This window comes from Dendropsophus ebraccatus, chromosome 2 (assembly GCF_027789765.1).
Source record: "Dendropsophus ebraccatus isolate aDenEbr1 chromosome 2, aDenEbr1.pat, whole genome shotgun sequence".
In the NCBI taxonomy this organism is placed as follows: Eukaryota; Metazoa; Chordata; class Amphibia; order Anura; family Hylidae; genus Dendropsophus; species Dendropsophus ebraccatus.
In genome coordinates, this window is record NC_091455.1 from 44,913,209 (window position 1) to 44,929,645 (window position 16,437).

Here is a 16,437-nt window from a genome sequence, read left to right on the forward strand (position 1 = left end):
AATAATTATAATAAGGCCTTGTAAAGTGAGAACATATTCCACAGCACTGTACAGTGATTGTCATTAATCACTTTGGAGTTTGATGGATAGATAGATAGATAGATAGATAGATAGGAGATAGATAATAGATAGATAGGAGATAGATAGATAGATAGATAGATAGATAGATAGATAGATAGATAGATAGATAGGAGATAGATAGATAGATAGATAGATAGATAGGAGATAGATAGATTGATAGATGATAGATAGATAGATAGATAGATAGATAGATAGATAGATAGGAGATAGATAGATAGATAGATAGATAGATAGATAGATAGATAGGAGATAGATAGATAGATAGATAGATAGATAGGAGATAGATAGATAGGAGATAGATAGACAATAGATAGATAGATAGATAGATAGATAGATAGATAGATAGATAAATAGATAGATAATAGATAGGAGATAGATAGATAGATAGATAGATAGATAGATAGATAGATAGGAGATAGATAGATAGATAGATAGATAGATAGATAGATAGGAGATAGATAGATAGATAGATAGATAGATAGATAGATAGATAGAACAGTGGAGGAGAGCAGAACCCAATGCATCCAGTGGTGGGTGCAAGCAATTTAGGTCCTTGCCCAGGATCTGTGCGCATATATGAAGGATTAACTAGAGAACTTTAGAAGATGGATGGATAGATAGATAGATAGATAGATAGATAGATAGATAGATAGATAGATAGGAGATAGATAGATAGGAGATAGATAGATAAAACCAATAGATAGATGATTGATAGATAGATAGATAGATAGATAGATAGACAGATAGGTAGATAGATACAGACAGAGGTAGTCAGACATATGCATATAGATAGATAGATTGAAAGATAGATAATACCAATAGATAGATGATAGATAGATAGATAGATAGATAGATAGGAGATAGATAGAAAATGCCAATAGATAAATAGAACGCAGAGACAGAGGTAGTCAGACATATGCAGATAGATAGATAGATAGATAGATAGATAGATAGATAGATAGAATAAAAGGACTGATATATACAGCATATTAATAGAGAGAGGTATATAGATAGATAATGGACAGACAGAGAGATAGATATATAATGGATAGATAAATAGATAGATGGATAGATAGATAGATAATAGCTATTAAAATATATATAAACAGGCAGATATATATGGCTAATAAACATACACATACTGATTAATGACATGTACATAGACATACAGATATAAGATAGACAGATAAATAGATAGGTGGCTACAGAGGCCAATAGACACATATATGTAGGGCTTAATGACATACATAGATATAAGATATTCAGATAGATTAGATAATTAGAGATACATAGATAGATGAGATTACCATATACATGTATTATGTATTCCCATACATAGAGATTACCATATATAGATCCATCAATTGAACATAATAATTATCATGTGACACATATTTAAGGCTAACCCAGCATTGATTCCTGCGTGAGAGATAGCAAATAATCAATGATCAATCCAGGGTTGGTTTACTGAGCTACGACTGTGTGGTCATGTTGCACAACTCCCAGCAATACACACAGACCTGTATTTTCCTTTCTTCGACAGATTTCTATCACATGTATCGCTTCACGTGATGGTGAAAGCTGAGGACATCTATAAAGTTGCTGAAATCTGAGCTTCTACTTGTATTCCAATGTCTTGGGCAAATATAACTTTAGGGAGAGCTAAGCAGGAGAAGAAAGAAAAGAAGGCCTTGCATTTTCATCTCGCTTTCATCTTGGTCATTCATTCAACCATTCAGTGCCCTATTCAGCCGAGCTTTTCATTATGCAAAAAAATGCTAATCCTTTTCCGATGCTTTCACACTTGTATAAACCACCATTCCTCCAACAGAAAAGTAATTATATCAGTTTACCTTCCTGTCAAAAACAGGATTAATATTCCGATAGCAGAATTTTTTCTAATTTTTTTGCAGTAGGAAGCTAAAGATTACTAGGCAAGGTATTAGTGAGAGCAAGATTTTTTTTTTTTTTTTCGTGGAATATGAGTGTGTTAGCCAATGAAAGAGGATAGAGGAAAAAAAAAAAACACTTCTTCAGCTGCTGAGGGAAATCTTTTCAATCACAGAACTGACCTTCCCTTTGCAGGGGCCCGAGCAGAATAAGCCTCATTCGGGTCTATTAATCAGAGACAAATTATGAAAGAATGTGGCTGGACTGGTTGACACTATCCTATCTTGGAAGACTCAGTAACAGCGTTGTAACAATGTCCTCTTCATGGGTAATGAACAGCCATGACAAATAGAGCAGAGCAACTATTTATTTGCATATGCAAATTCCCTCACAAGGGAAACATGTACAAACAAGTGTCATTGTGAGGTGGATTAGGCAAACAACATTTTCTTCTTAGGACGCTCTGCAACCCTAGAACATTAGTCAGCACAATTAAACCAGTCTCCATGACGACTAATGAAATTTTACCATGGTATGAGTTAAATTAGATAGCTAGTTATGTCTCCCCAATCTAACTCGATATCTATTATTATTGCAGGACAATGCAGCAATTGTGCTTGGCTGATCCTTGGCAGCTCAACAAGCCTCGAAAGTTGACAATTTGCATATGTTAATATAATTAAGCACTAATTACATGAAACTTCTACATATTCACAAGCACCTTCCCTCTGCGTTTTTGTCTTTGAACGTTGGCCAAATCCTTAACCCTCTGAATGGTCTGGAGCAGGGAGCTCTGCCTTTGGGTGCAGCCCCAAGGCAGACACAGAAAGACTCTTCTTCTGTAAACATTGAGCTCAACTTGGCCTCTTGTCTTTCTATCAACACACTGAATGTCGTCTATGTATCTACACCCAATGTATAGTGACTCACACTCACCTATACATAAATATATAGTACATATGCCAAAAATATGCCAAAACAACCACAACAACAACACCACTACTACTACTGTTATGCTTTATGGATGTGTACATGTCTATCTAGGCCTGCTCTTTATGACTTTATACAATAGAAATCACAATTGGGCTTTCTTGCTTTCCTCATAACATAGAAAACAAGAAAAGTCTAGAAAAAAAGAGCAAGCAGTAACTGATGATCATAGGCTTAATATATGCGGAGGCAATTAAGCAATGTTAATTACTATGACAGCAGTTAATTGAATATAATTAGATATTTTAAGCCACTGAATAAAGCAGAGTTAAGATTAATTTTATTGAGATTAATTGTAAATAAGAATAGATTAACTGGGTCTTTTGACATGCATAGAGAGTGGCTGAGAAAATGATCTGGAAGAGCTGAGGCAGAAGAAGAGAAAATAAATTCCTATATTATTCCAATGTCACACCTCAGATTCATCTCCTGAATAAACACTACATTTCGAACCGAAATAGACAGGAATCTTTAATAAAAACAAACAGCTTGTTGAGATTAAAGCTCCTTTTGTCCTTTTTCATGGGCATTTCTTTTTACCAGACTAAATTAAGCGAGTCTGCTAGTACGGTTTTCGGAAGGAACATTTCACACTGAATGGAAAAAATGTTCTATCACATATGAAATTCATGCAGCTGTGCGGAACTTAGTCCAGCTGGTTAAAGACTGTAAAACCACAGCAACCGATAGGCTATAGGCCTCTGCTGGATTTTTTTTTTTTTTAAATCGATTTTTTACGTGTAAATATTTTTGAAATTTTCCAGTCAATAGACTTTTTGAACTATAGGGATATTAATAGCAAGGATGTTAAATCAAAAATATACATTACAGTGTCTTCGTCTGGATTGGGGTATAGGCCCATCAGTAGAATATGACAAGAATGCAGTGTAAACATGGCTTACTACTGCTAGTTTAATGCTTTGGCCTGTCACTAGTGGCAAATCGATCAGTCCATTCAAGATATGATTATCTAACCTTCTCGCTGCTTTAATCCTTAGCAGGAAAGACAAGGCCTCCATATTCCTCAAGCCGGGTGCAGGCATGTTTTGTGCTGTTTAATAAAATTAAGCAGACCAGCCATGACTGCTGAAGACAACCGAGCTGGCGAGGGTGCCTCCATTGATTTTGAAATAAATCAATAGGCGATTAACACAATATTTTTAAAGCCACAAAGTGAAGCTATGGTATGTAAACAAGTGTATTACATTTCCAATATCAAGTCGTTTCTTACTGTACGGGATGTCTGCCACAGCAACTCTGCTCCTGCTCCTCATCATCGATAGGGTTCTTTATTTTCCTGATCACATTCGAAAAAAAAATAATCTCGGCAACAAGGCTACAACAAGTCATTCTGCAGTGTAAGATTTTAAATCATCCAACCTCTTCTAATAGACTTGAGACTTATTGAGGTAGAAACCATAAAAAATGAAGAAGGGAAATTTAATCCCTGAAATATTGATTTGCACATTAATATCATATAGGCAGAGGGCAATTTGGCTTCATGGAAATGACACATTGTCGACCCTTGGTGAAGTCAGAGCCAATTTAACTGCTGAACATGTCTGAATCTCAAGAGTTATTAAGGGCTTCCCTTCTTGCCTTTATGACATTTCTTCAGCCTACCAATGCAATCTTAAATGTATTATCTTTAAGAAATAATTGTAAAACCTCAGGGGTTTTCCTGTTAATGGAAGGGAGTCGAAACCACATAAGATTCTGAAATGCAACATTAAACCCTTGCAATCAACAAAACCACCTCAATTCTCATCCATCCAGTACAGGATCTAATATTGTTATTAGAGATAATCAAATTTGATTGTGTAAATTTAGGCTCCTGGATTGAAGCAGTACATTCTGCTATATTAATGGGATTTCACAACACCCTTATGCTAAAGTTGCTGCTTACAGCATCTGCATCTTCCACAAAGCAAACCTAATGGTTCAAATGGTCTCCAAGACGTAGAGATGATATTGAACTCGCAATCAGCTGAGGTCTTCTGTATTCTGCCTAATTGATAACTGCAATTTAAGGGCACAATTAACCAGGGACTCTGCATAAGGCAACAGCAGGTACTACGTCTGCCTTACAGATGGTCCACCTGACCTCTCTTTGTTTCTTGGGCACAGATTTCATCTTTCACATTTTTGTGACTTTTGTCTGTTTCCATCTTGACCTACGTTTATTATTGTAAACAAGGCTACACCATTAGCATACAAAGAAGGGGGAATCAAGGCAAAGCACTTAGCTTCCCATAAGCTCAAATAGATTGCATTATAGGCCAGCATCCTCACCGGGAGACTAAGTATAAAAAGAGTATAAAACAAGTCATCTTTAGAGACCATTGTCCTTAGCCAATGTGTCCAAACTGTTCTCTTGACCCCCCCCCCCTTAAGCTCTCCTATGAAGAATACAACAATCATATAGAAAATAAAAAAATATTAATATATTTCTATCAGTGCATGGTCACAATTGCTATTATTATTATATTTATTGGTTTTGCTTAATCTACCATGACTCTCGAGCTGCTGTCTAGGTATGAAGAAAAAATAATATAAAAAATGAAGGGCATGTTTTACATATCATCTCTTTCAAAGCTTTCCAAGTAGCAGTTCTTTCTATACTGGGCAAAAAAAGACTCCTACAATGGAAAAAAGCTGACCCAAAGCCCAATAGGTTCCTGTCAGAATCATCTGTAAACAGAAAGTAGAACAAGTGCTGATGGCACTGAGAGTGTTACATACCCAGGCTGTGTTTTTGCATTGCTCTCAATGGAAGCGATCGATGCCCATGTCACTGTCGTGTCCCAATCGCAGCCAAGTCTCTACCTCAATCTAAGCAGCAGCCCCACAGGCTGGGCTGCATATTTCACTGCCTCTGCTTCCACAATACCACAAATATTACATTTTCTGGGCTCTCAAGCAGCGATTGCTCATAAGGACCAAGCCAGTGAAAATCCACGAGAAGAGGGAAAAAATGCATAACCTTCTTTGCCTGCCATCTACATGAGCCTTCATTAAAAAGGGAGAAGGGTTAATAAAAAAAAAAAAAAAAAAGGAATGGAGCAGAGGAAATGCAACTGTCAGACAACGGGATGACCAGACTTCCGTCACAGCAGCCTGTTTGGATAAATATTAGCCACCATCTTCAACATGAAGTTGGCTTTGTTTTACTCTCATCAAGTCCCCCCTCCCTTTTTTTACTGTATTTTTTAATTTTTTTTTTTTCCTTGGGTGAGCCTGATCATTTATCCTGTTCATTTCAAAGAAATATGGAGAAAACACTGAACGATCCACAAGGGTTAACAGGAATGAAGGAGACTGCTCTTGCCTGCCTTACTGCTCTTGTCTCGGCAGAAGCAGATAAACCCCCAGCCCAGCACAACTCGCAGGTAACACAATAAGCTTGTCTGCTACACTACCAACTTCCATCTGACTACAAGCCTGCTTTCTCAATCAGATTAAGGTAGACTGAAACTGGAGAAAGAATACCAAGCGGGGAAAAATAAAGGACTAGCTCATGGAAATATAGTTGCATTACTGATATATACAGAAGCCTTAATGTGGAATGCTGTTTTTAATTTTTTTTTTATTTTTTAGTTTGGGGTTTTCCACGTAATGTGTCATAGAGATAAAGGATGTGAACGTGAGGGATATTTTTATTTTCTCTTGCTATTGTGAGAAGGCTGGGACTTGGTATGTCAGCTTCATTGTGTGCACAGAGTCTGTGTGGCTGTTAGCTGGGAGTGGAGGGATGAGTTATGCTTGCCCCTGAAGCACACAGCCAGCACAGGACAAGGAAGCTCCAGGAGACAGTCTAAAAACCATCCCCCATGGCCATTCTTTGCCGGCCACCCCCAGCAAGGTCATCTAAAGCTAGCAGACCATACCACTAGCATAAAGAAGAAAGCGGATCTGCATATTCTATTGTAAAATCACAAAACGAGAAGGGGTTTACAGCACGATATAGAAAAGACGACAAAGAGGACGATGAGGGAAGTGTGCTTTTCAGCAGTAATAACTTTTCTATGGCTGCCCCTATCACTCGTAGCACGATTCTTTTTCCTACGAGCCAAAACACATACCTGCAGCTTTAAAATGCCTGAAATAAATGCAGATCATTGTGCACACTGAGAGGAAAAGGTAGAGTGGAAAATCGTGCTTGAGCATTTTTATTTATCTTTACAGGGGAAACACAGCTTCCAGACATCCCTGGCTGAGAGATGGGGGGCACTTTTTTTTGACAGCCAGGCTTCTTGCTGTCAGACAGATTTTTTTTTTCCCTTTCCCTGCGTTGAGATGTCTAATCCAAGTTGCAACGGAGTAAAACTGGAGGGGGTGAAAAAAAGAAAATGAAAAAGAAAAGAGAACGGACACCCAGCAGCAATCAGTGCGGACTGCTCCCTGGTATGTCAGTTCGGAGGAAAGAAAAGGAAGGAAGGGGGAGTTAGCTGGGATCTGTGCAGATGGGGAATGTGTGTGTGTATGTGTGTGTGTGTATGTGAGAGAAACAAAGTGAGCCTCTGAGCGAGCAAGCAGAGAGAGAGAGAGGGAGAGAGAGAGTGTGGGAGAGAGAGCGAAATATCAAAGATTGTGCAAGATCAGCCTGGAAAGATAATCAATACCCGACCTAAATTTAACACAAACTGCTCAATAAAAGTTAAAGAAAAAAACTTACTTTCCATTTCCCCCTCGCAGTTTTCACTCGTCCTTCTGATATAGACTGTGTGTGTCTCTCTCTCTCTTCAGCTTATTCACAACAGCTGATCCCATCCAATAAAAGCATAATGTTCATCAAGAGGCGAACAAAAAAAAAAAAAAAAAAATCAGAATAAAAAAAGGACAATCGTACAAAAAAAGGAATAATCCTGGAACTTTTTGCAGGAGTGCAGATACGAGGAGCAGAGCCGAGAGGGGGCTCTGCTTGTTGTTCTGGGTCCGCTGGGTGTGAAAGCATGTGCCATCCGCTGCCTCGCTGTTTGCTTGTGAAGGGCTTGGGAAAAGGAGGAAAGGAAATGAATGTCTTTATTCTGCTAATTATTATCGTTTTAGCCCTGTTTAAAAAAATGGCTGATTAAGTTGAGTGCGCATGTCTTTGTGTGTCTGTTCCTGATATGCACTCTGGGAATGAGAGAGAGCGAGCGAGAAAGAGAGAGAGAGGAGAGGAGAGAGAGGGGGAGGTGTAATTAGTGAGGTGATCAACAGTCTCCAGATTGCAAATGACGTGCAGCCCGGACTTAGAGCCGCTCGCTGGGGCTGCAGAAACCACAACAATAATCAGAAGCAGGATCACAGAGCAGACCATCCACTCCTGGCTGAAGACTTAATTACTAACACACACATGTATACAAACTATAGGGCTTGGGAGAATGAACAGAATCACAAAGATAATCACATACCAGAAGAATAAAAAAAAAAAGTCTCCTCTTAGATTTACCTTGCAATGCATTTAAAGGTAGGAGCATTTCTACGCCGCTTATTTTATAGGTGCACAAGAAGCACAAGATAAAAATACATCAAACTACAAAATTCAAATCCTAACTGAATTGTAATCTAAATGTTTTAAAATGATTTCAACCATTTTCTCAGATTTCTGATTTACTTGCAAAAAAAAAAGATAATTTTTTAAAATTCATTCTAATAGTATACACTACAGCTGGCGTATCAGTCTACATTGTAATAAAGCTGATATGGACTGCCGTAATTCTACTGTCATTCCGTATGTCTTTAGTATCGGACAATCCCCGGAGCATATTTGGCGCCGAGGGGAAAAATTTGCCATGAAGGAAATAGAATTTTGCAGCCAATTTTCTATCGATTTCAAATATTTATATTTTTGAGTGAACCATGGTCAGGATCAATACTATAAAATATACAATAGTATAGATATCTCTATAGATGCCTATAGTCAGATTTATTATGCAAAGTCAATAATGCACATGACACTTGGTGTAAATTACACCTAGAGAGATATTCTGCTTAATCACACCCTTTAAGAACACGAGTTCCACAAAGCAAAAAGTAAATACAAGTTGAGAGCAAAGGATGTTTACAATGTCAAAAGCCTAAGCAGGTGAACCATAACCTCATGTTGGAACTGATGTGCCTTTTAAGTCCAGGATTCCTGGGCTACACGTCAAAAACTTGTCTTAGGCCTTAAGTACCAAGTCTGCCAAATGCCAACGGAAAGGGTTAGCACCATTAAAGCTCCCGGGCTATTTCAGAAGGCTAAAAAAATATATATATCATACATGGTACAGATGAGAATTATGGCGAACTGCGGGTCAGCAATAGGAGCGCTTTAGTAGAAGACGATTTTGGCAATGCCCTTAAGTGATAACATTTGAGTCTAAGTTTGCAAATGAAAAACACTTGCCATGCTACAAGGGTGCAGAATTCGACTTATAAAGAGCAGAAAGGTAATAGGGTAAGATTTTTAGGCAAAAAATTCGACGAGCATAAGAAAAGCAGATTCCGCGTGATGGTTCTACCAGACAGACCCAAATATGTACCTTATTAGCCAAGAAGACGAGAGACGAAACTGCAGTGCGTAGCTGTAAAATCGCTCCTAATCTTCCCAAGTATATTTCTGTGAAAATCTCAAGTGGACTCTAGATTTCTCTTTATTATCTTTACACACACCTACACGCAACAATTACACAGCAATACAAGATGGGTGTGCATATATAATGCAGGCACCAAATAGGTGTGCGAGCGGGTGGAAGGGGATATATATTATAATGCTCTAGATACATATGTATATACATATGTGTGCGCACATATATATATATATATATATATATATATATATACACATACATACACACACACACACCAATTAAAGAGTCATTTTAAAATAAAAATACAATCACGCCAAGAGTATAGACAAAGCCTAAGCATAAAGGAATTTTTCTTGCATTTATATATTTTTTTCCCCACAATTTTTTTTAAAAACTTTTACGTACACATCCACGAACATAAAAAGCACTATGGATATACAAAGACTATATCAGCCATGTCTTCCTTACTGTTGTGGATTTCTTTCTATCTTTGTAACTATGGTTTGAGTGTTACTGAATTACAGCTAAATGGACAAAAGAGAAGGCAGGGAATGTGAAGAGGTGAGTTCCCATTTTCATTCTTTCCCCTGTGAATGTTTACTGCCCCTCCTAACCCTTTTATTCTCTGCCCTCTCCCTCTCTCTCTCTCTTCCTAAAAATAGTAGCTCTGGGGAAAAAAAAAAAAAAAAAAAGATACTGCGGGAAGTTGAGTTAGAAGAAAATCAGGGATGGCCAGGGATCTAGGAAAAATCGAAGAAGGTTAGAGCGGAGAGAGAGAGCCAGGTTGGCAGATGTGAAGGGGACGATACGAAGAGTGCAAGAGAAAGGACAGAGAGGAGGCAGCAGCGACCCGGGAGAGGAGAAAGGAGGGGAGGGAAGGATGGATGAAAGCAAGCGAGGGACGAAGCAAGGAGGCAGGCAGCGTTAGGCAGATCCATTCAGGTTTGTTTTATTAACCTCTGTCATGGTTATTATTTATATCTTCTTTTACTTTGATTTCTCACTCCTTTTCTTTTTATTTCTTTTCATTATTTCTATTTTTATGACTCTTCACTCCAAAAATTGCTTAGGATTCATGTTTCTGCATATCCCTGCTGTCCATGGCCCCCTACCCCCCAGCTTCTTCCTTCCTCAATTTCCTAAGTTCATCAAGTTCATTCATTATTCCGCGAGCATTATTGTGTCAGATGCTGTTCTAGCTGCAGGATGAGTTAAAAGCTGCTTCTCAGTGTATGCAACACCTCTTTCCTATCCTTTACTGCTTCTGCCTTCATGTGTGCAAATAATCTCTAGTATGCATCCTCTTTGTAGTCTGTGGTCATATGAGAATACTTTTCAGTGGTTAAGATGCTCTGCTATGTATAAATTTACATTTATTTTTTTCCCCCTAAAAAGTCATTTATTTCACTAATCGCCTATATGTTTTCACTACCCTTTCCTTGGGCTGTCATTTCCACCCTCTGTCTTATGATCTTGCACCAATGCCTCACGCACAACCTCTGATCTCCCCTCTTATCGATATCCCATTCTAACAGTTAACATTTACATCAGTTTGAGACAAAAAAAACCTGTACAACAAGCACTACTGGATCAGTAAAGCAAACACACATGACTACTGTACAGCCCCTCTCTGTGTTATGCTGTGTCCAGGGCCTTTTCCAGCACCTAAGGGGTTAAACAATCAACATTCCTTGTATAACTAGGACCCTACTGCTCTTTTTATGGGACGTGTGGTCAGTCACTTTGCCATGAAAAAAAAAAAAAAAATAACAAAACATTTATTTGCTCAGTAAATTGATCTCAGCAAACAAGTAAAAGAAAAAAAATAAATCCATAGCATGGACATGCTAAAACCTGTAATTACATAGCATCTCCTTTTTAATAGACGTCCCATCACTAATAACTGTCCCAATTCCCTCCCACCCCCCCACCCCCCAGCCTAAGGGAAAGCGAATCCATGTCTTTTGACGATGTTCACTAAGTCTATAGACCAGCTCAGTTTGAAACGAGGTATTACAAGATTTCAGTGTTAGAGACCCTTTGTCTGAGCTGGAGACACTTTCAGATCCCCAGCCCCCAATTCTATGGCTTTTCTTGTTGCCTCTCTTTCTCCCGGGGGCTATTTGACAGTGCAGCGTGTTAACTAACCTCTCCCCAAATAAATAAATAATACAAAAATTTTATACAAAAAAACCCCACAAAAACAAAGCAGCTCCACAGACCCAACAAATTATTTTCCATATCGGACGTCATTCCCCATTGAAACTTGTCCCGTAACATTTGTTCGTATAACATTGATATTTTTGGCAAACCACATAATTAATTCTAATTGCCGGCAACATCCGCACATCATTAACACCCACTGACATGTACATATGTAAATGTCTTGTAGATACAGTTGCCCCCACTGTCATTTACTGCCCCCTTTTCAAGTCACAGCTGATCCAAACAAAACAAACAATTAGAACAAACTTATGGCTGGTGACAATCACTCGCTTGGGTTCTCTAGCTGACTTTTCACTAGAAATAAAATGATCTTAAGAGAAAGGAAACACTTGGTTACAGAGATTTGGAGAGGTGAGTGCAGGTCCCGGAGAGCCTTTCCTGCAGTTTAATTTTACTCTTAAAGTGCCAATAGAAAGCTTGCTCATGTGGGTAGGATGCTATCACCATGTAACTTTCATGCTAGTTTTATCACCCACTGGAGCCTAGGGCAACATTCACGGTGCAGAGGGCTAGGCAAACTAGAAAGAGGCTAAAAGAAAAGGAGGCAGCTTATCCTAATCAAATAAGTGCAAAAAAAAAATTCAGAATGCCTGTAAAAGATGTGATAGTGAGGAAACATTGATAGAGGAGAAAGGAAGAGCAAAGGTCGTCTGAAAGGAAGCAAGGAAAGCAGAAAAATGAACAAAGACACAGCACTAGAATAAAAAAGGAAAAAAAAAAAAAAAAGATGACACGGAAGGGAGAAGGGAAGGTAGAAAGAGCCAGGGCGCAGACAGGGTTATGGGTTCAGGAGCCCTCTGGGCTTTAAGAGGTCAAAGCTCTCTGACAGCCCCCCCTATTCTAGGCAACCATCCAGTGTTTATAAACAAATCACATCACTGCAGTCCTAAAAGGAAAGCATCCTACTATCTCCAAAGCTCTCGTATGACCCTGACACCAAACCAGAAAAAGAAATCATTGACCTCACTCCAAAAATGACACACTTCCTAAATCCTCAAAAACCCAAGCAAACCATAAAAATAATTCCAAAACTATTTTGGAAGGCATAGTGTACACAATTACTGTGATGATATGAAATAAGTTGACCTCAATAGTATATAAAACAATTCCAAGATCTTCTAAAACAATACTGAATTTGCTGTAAACAAACCATTCCGAATAAAGTCTATTAGCCTGGGTAAAGGGAAAAGGTCCAAAAGCAAAAAGAAAATATACAAATACTGTAAAACAATGTATTATTAAAGCCAGAATGGTTCAAGTTGTTGTTTTTTTCTAATGAAAAATGCTTCATATAAAGCATAACAAAGAAAACAATCAGAGAAAAACACTAAATCAATTTCCAAAAACAGCTAATATAAAAATAGCAAGAAAAAAATATCACAAACTGAAGAGATCTACAAAGATACTCAGCATACAATCTATAACTTCTACCTTCAGATCTAAGAAAATTTACTTAAAATATGAAAAGATTGTAATTGTATGAAAAATATTTTCAAATTTCGCATGTATTTTTCCCCCCAAAGATAAACTAAAGATGAAAGGAAACTATACCTCAGGAGAAAAAAGCTCATCTTCTGTCCTTTGTCTATCAGCCTCCTGTTAAAGCATATGGAAAATGTTTTCAAAATGCCGAGATTTGGCACATTGTCATTGCAAAGAGAGGAGCGCAGTGATGCTGTTATAGAAAATGGGAAATAAATTCAGGATTGGGTGCTGCCTCCTTCAATGCGGATTTATCTAAGTTTAATTTAATATTCTGCAATCACTGTATGATCACATATAATTCACCTGGATTTTTTTTTTTTAAGGGCTCTCCTTAAATAGGTTGACCAAGACGGAACAGCCCTCGGATAGATCAATCTGTTAGTTTATTTGCATTATTTCAGGCAATTTGAAACCTTTATTAGCATTTTAAAAACTTACAAGAAAAACACGTCAGCATGGAAAAAAAGGCATAACACAATGCAGAGATTCTCTAAATAAGACAAAAACAACCTAAATAGCCCAAAACACAACACCTAAACACCATAAAATGGTTGATTGTTAAACCCTAAATCTTTAATCAAATTATTGGCATTTCAATTGATTAGATAAACTAAAATCTATAAGGGACTACAAGTCCTTTCAAGCACTTATCTTCCTCCTTTTTTTAAACAAACCGCCCCAACCCCCCCAAAAAACGATGATCAGAAGGCAAATGAGGCATTCTTAAGATATTGAATTACGATAATAAAATTATTTCCACCTGGAAAGGTCTAATAATGTAATAACGGCAATGATGATAGTAATTATAATAATGAATAATTCAACAACCCTTTGACATACATAAGAGAACATAGTTCAAAAGATAGCATTTTGAGGAATTTTTAATTTTTTTTCGCCCTTTTTTTCGGACTTGAAAATTGTCATTTTAATAAAGATCATTTTGTTGTAATTGAAAGGAATAACTGTGACCTGCATCAGTTTGAGAAAACAGTATACTAAATACATTAAGATGGAACACATGTTGGGACTTAACCATTTCTGATATGTATAGAGATAGCTTGAGATATTTGAGATGTACTTTATATCATCTTAAACTCCGGCTGCCTTAATCCATTGGCTGCTCTGAAGAGGATAACGAAATCTTCTTTGCAATTATCAATTTTTTGCCATTTTTTGCTACATGATCGAATTTATTTGGAAGGGAGGAATCTACAAAGTGGAGAAATGCAGGCTGCATGCTTGTGGCATTTTGACTGCGAGAAGAGGAAGTGTTGCTGTAACGGGTATTATGTTTATTTGATAAAGAAAATCAATGGAAGTGGCTGTAAAGTAGTTAGTGAGGCGTGTGTTTGGGACTCGGGTTGAATAGTGACTCCGACGGGCTGGTCGATCAGCTATAAGAGCTTTGGAAATCTAACCTAACCCTCAGACCATGCTACTTCTTACTCACTGCAACACATGCTCCAATCTGTCTCTTCCCCTCCTGCTTCCTCTGTTAACCCTTTCTCCCTGTGACTTGTCACTCACATTATTCCTCTGCTTCTTTTCATTAGCTGGCATCCTAGTCCACAATAATGTATAGATATTTTTTATGCAGAATACCATTAACCTACAAGAATTTTTTAAAAAAATATATAGCAGTTAATTTTTGTTTCTTATTTGAATTTTTTAATTTTTTTTTATACATCATTTAAATGTGATTTTCCACTGACCAATACATTGTTATATTATTAGTCATAATAATGATATGACTATTTACTCCTATTGACTACATCAAACATGCATTTTACTACTATCATGTATTGTTTTTGCAAGCTAGAATGCCCCTGTGACTAAGTTGTGTCTATTGAACATATGGCTTACCTGCTTCTCTGTCCATTTTTGCTTGCCTTCCCTTGTTATTGTCTGAAGGGTTACCCCAATGCACACATAGGATCAACAATACCTAGAGAATTGCTTACCTCTGCCTCAGTCTCTCGGTGGCTTGTGCATGTGGTCAAAATTATAGCTTTTATTTTTGCAGTGCAGATATTTTCATCTGTGAAAGGTAACCAACTACTCACGTTTTTACCTCCTTTTTTTTCCCCCTTCAACTAATGCATGTCCTTTGAAATATCTCTGTCATATTCATGATTTGTCACTATGCATTGTTTTCTTTGACTTGATGTCTTTAGCTGCAGAAATATCTCACCCTAATACATTTGTATTGCCATGGACCAACAACAAAAAAAAGCCCTATGCTAGATTGTTTTTTTTTTTTTTTACCTTTTCTGATGAAAAGAAAACAAAAATAACAAAAACATATACTCACTGCCTCGTTTCATACTGAATTCTAACCATTGCAACGCCGCACTATATCAATTCTGCGTTATATCCCTAGATCATATTAGGTTATTTCTTTTATGTTTTTAGATATAATTGTTTCATCATAATGTAAAAAAAAACGATAAAATAAATAAAGCCGCCCTTAGCTGGAATACAACACTGTGCTGTTTGTTTCTGAATGTAGCCTGTCTCTCTTTGCATCTTTTTGACCCTTAATTTCCAGATTTCTAGATTTGATTTACATGGGCTTTTCATAAATCACCTTTCCATTCTGCCGTACAGGTTGGGAGTGATGCACATGTAAAAGCTCCTGACATTACCTTGTGTGTATTTCAGGAAGAGGCATCAGTTCATAAATAGCATAGAAATCGATGAAAAACTCCACTATCTGTTAAAATTATCTTCTATTCTATAGTACCTATAGTTAAATATGACTATATACCTCTAAATAACTGGCTAATTTATAAACATAATACTAATTTTAAATAAAGAACATTGCTTTGATTATGGTGTAATCGTGTGTTTTGTCACCAACCCTTGGTGTAGTTCATGTTTATAATCGATCTGCTCAACATCATACAAGTTTAGTATGATGTATCAGGATTATCATCTGATACTTGTATCACCGAACCAGACTGTAGCCTTTTTTGGTGGAATTTGGGTTTTGGGCCTAGTTTCGAGGAGTGTTTGGTAATATTATCAGGTGTTTAAGGGGTAAATACTAGCTAGCACATGCTCAAATGCTCTGAGTTTTTGGAAATACTACCTAAAAGCTCCATTCCCATTGCATTACCGTGTATCAAAAACACATTTGTTTTCTTTGTAATCATTTATTACTGGAAATACAGTGCATTTTAGGTTCACCTGCCATGGAAAAGAGTTT

At 37.3% G+C, this 16,437-nt stretch overlaps 1 protein-coding gene and 1 long non-coding RNA gene across 4 annotated transcripts in view; one reads left to right on the forward strand and one right to left on the reverse strand.

Annotated features, from left to right (window-relative positions):
- Positions 1-8,108, reverse strand: part of ZFHX4 (zinc finger homeobox 4) — a 157,345-nt gene extending 149,237 nt beyond the window's left edge. For 2 of the 3 annotated variants that reach the window (XM_069957450.1, XM_069957448.1), the window contains exon 1: positions 7,637-8,108. The gene's annotated coding sequence lies outside the window, so the exon portion shown is untranslated. Of the gene's footprint in view, positions 1-5,703; positions 5,764-7,636 lie in introns of those variants that run through there. The other variant, XM_069957449.1, reaches the window with a different exon arrangement.
- Positions 8,109-10,261: 2,153 nt separating this feature from the next.
- LOC138784402 (uncharacterized) overlaps positions 10,262-16,437 on the forward strand; it is a 61,478-nt gene continuing 55,302 nt past the window's right edge. The window contains exon 1 of the long non-coding RNA XR_011361836.1: positions 10,262-10,460. This is a non-coding gene — a long non-coding RNA (uncharacterized lncRNA). The remainder of the gene's footprint in view (positions 10,461-16,437) is intronic.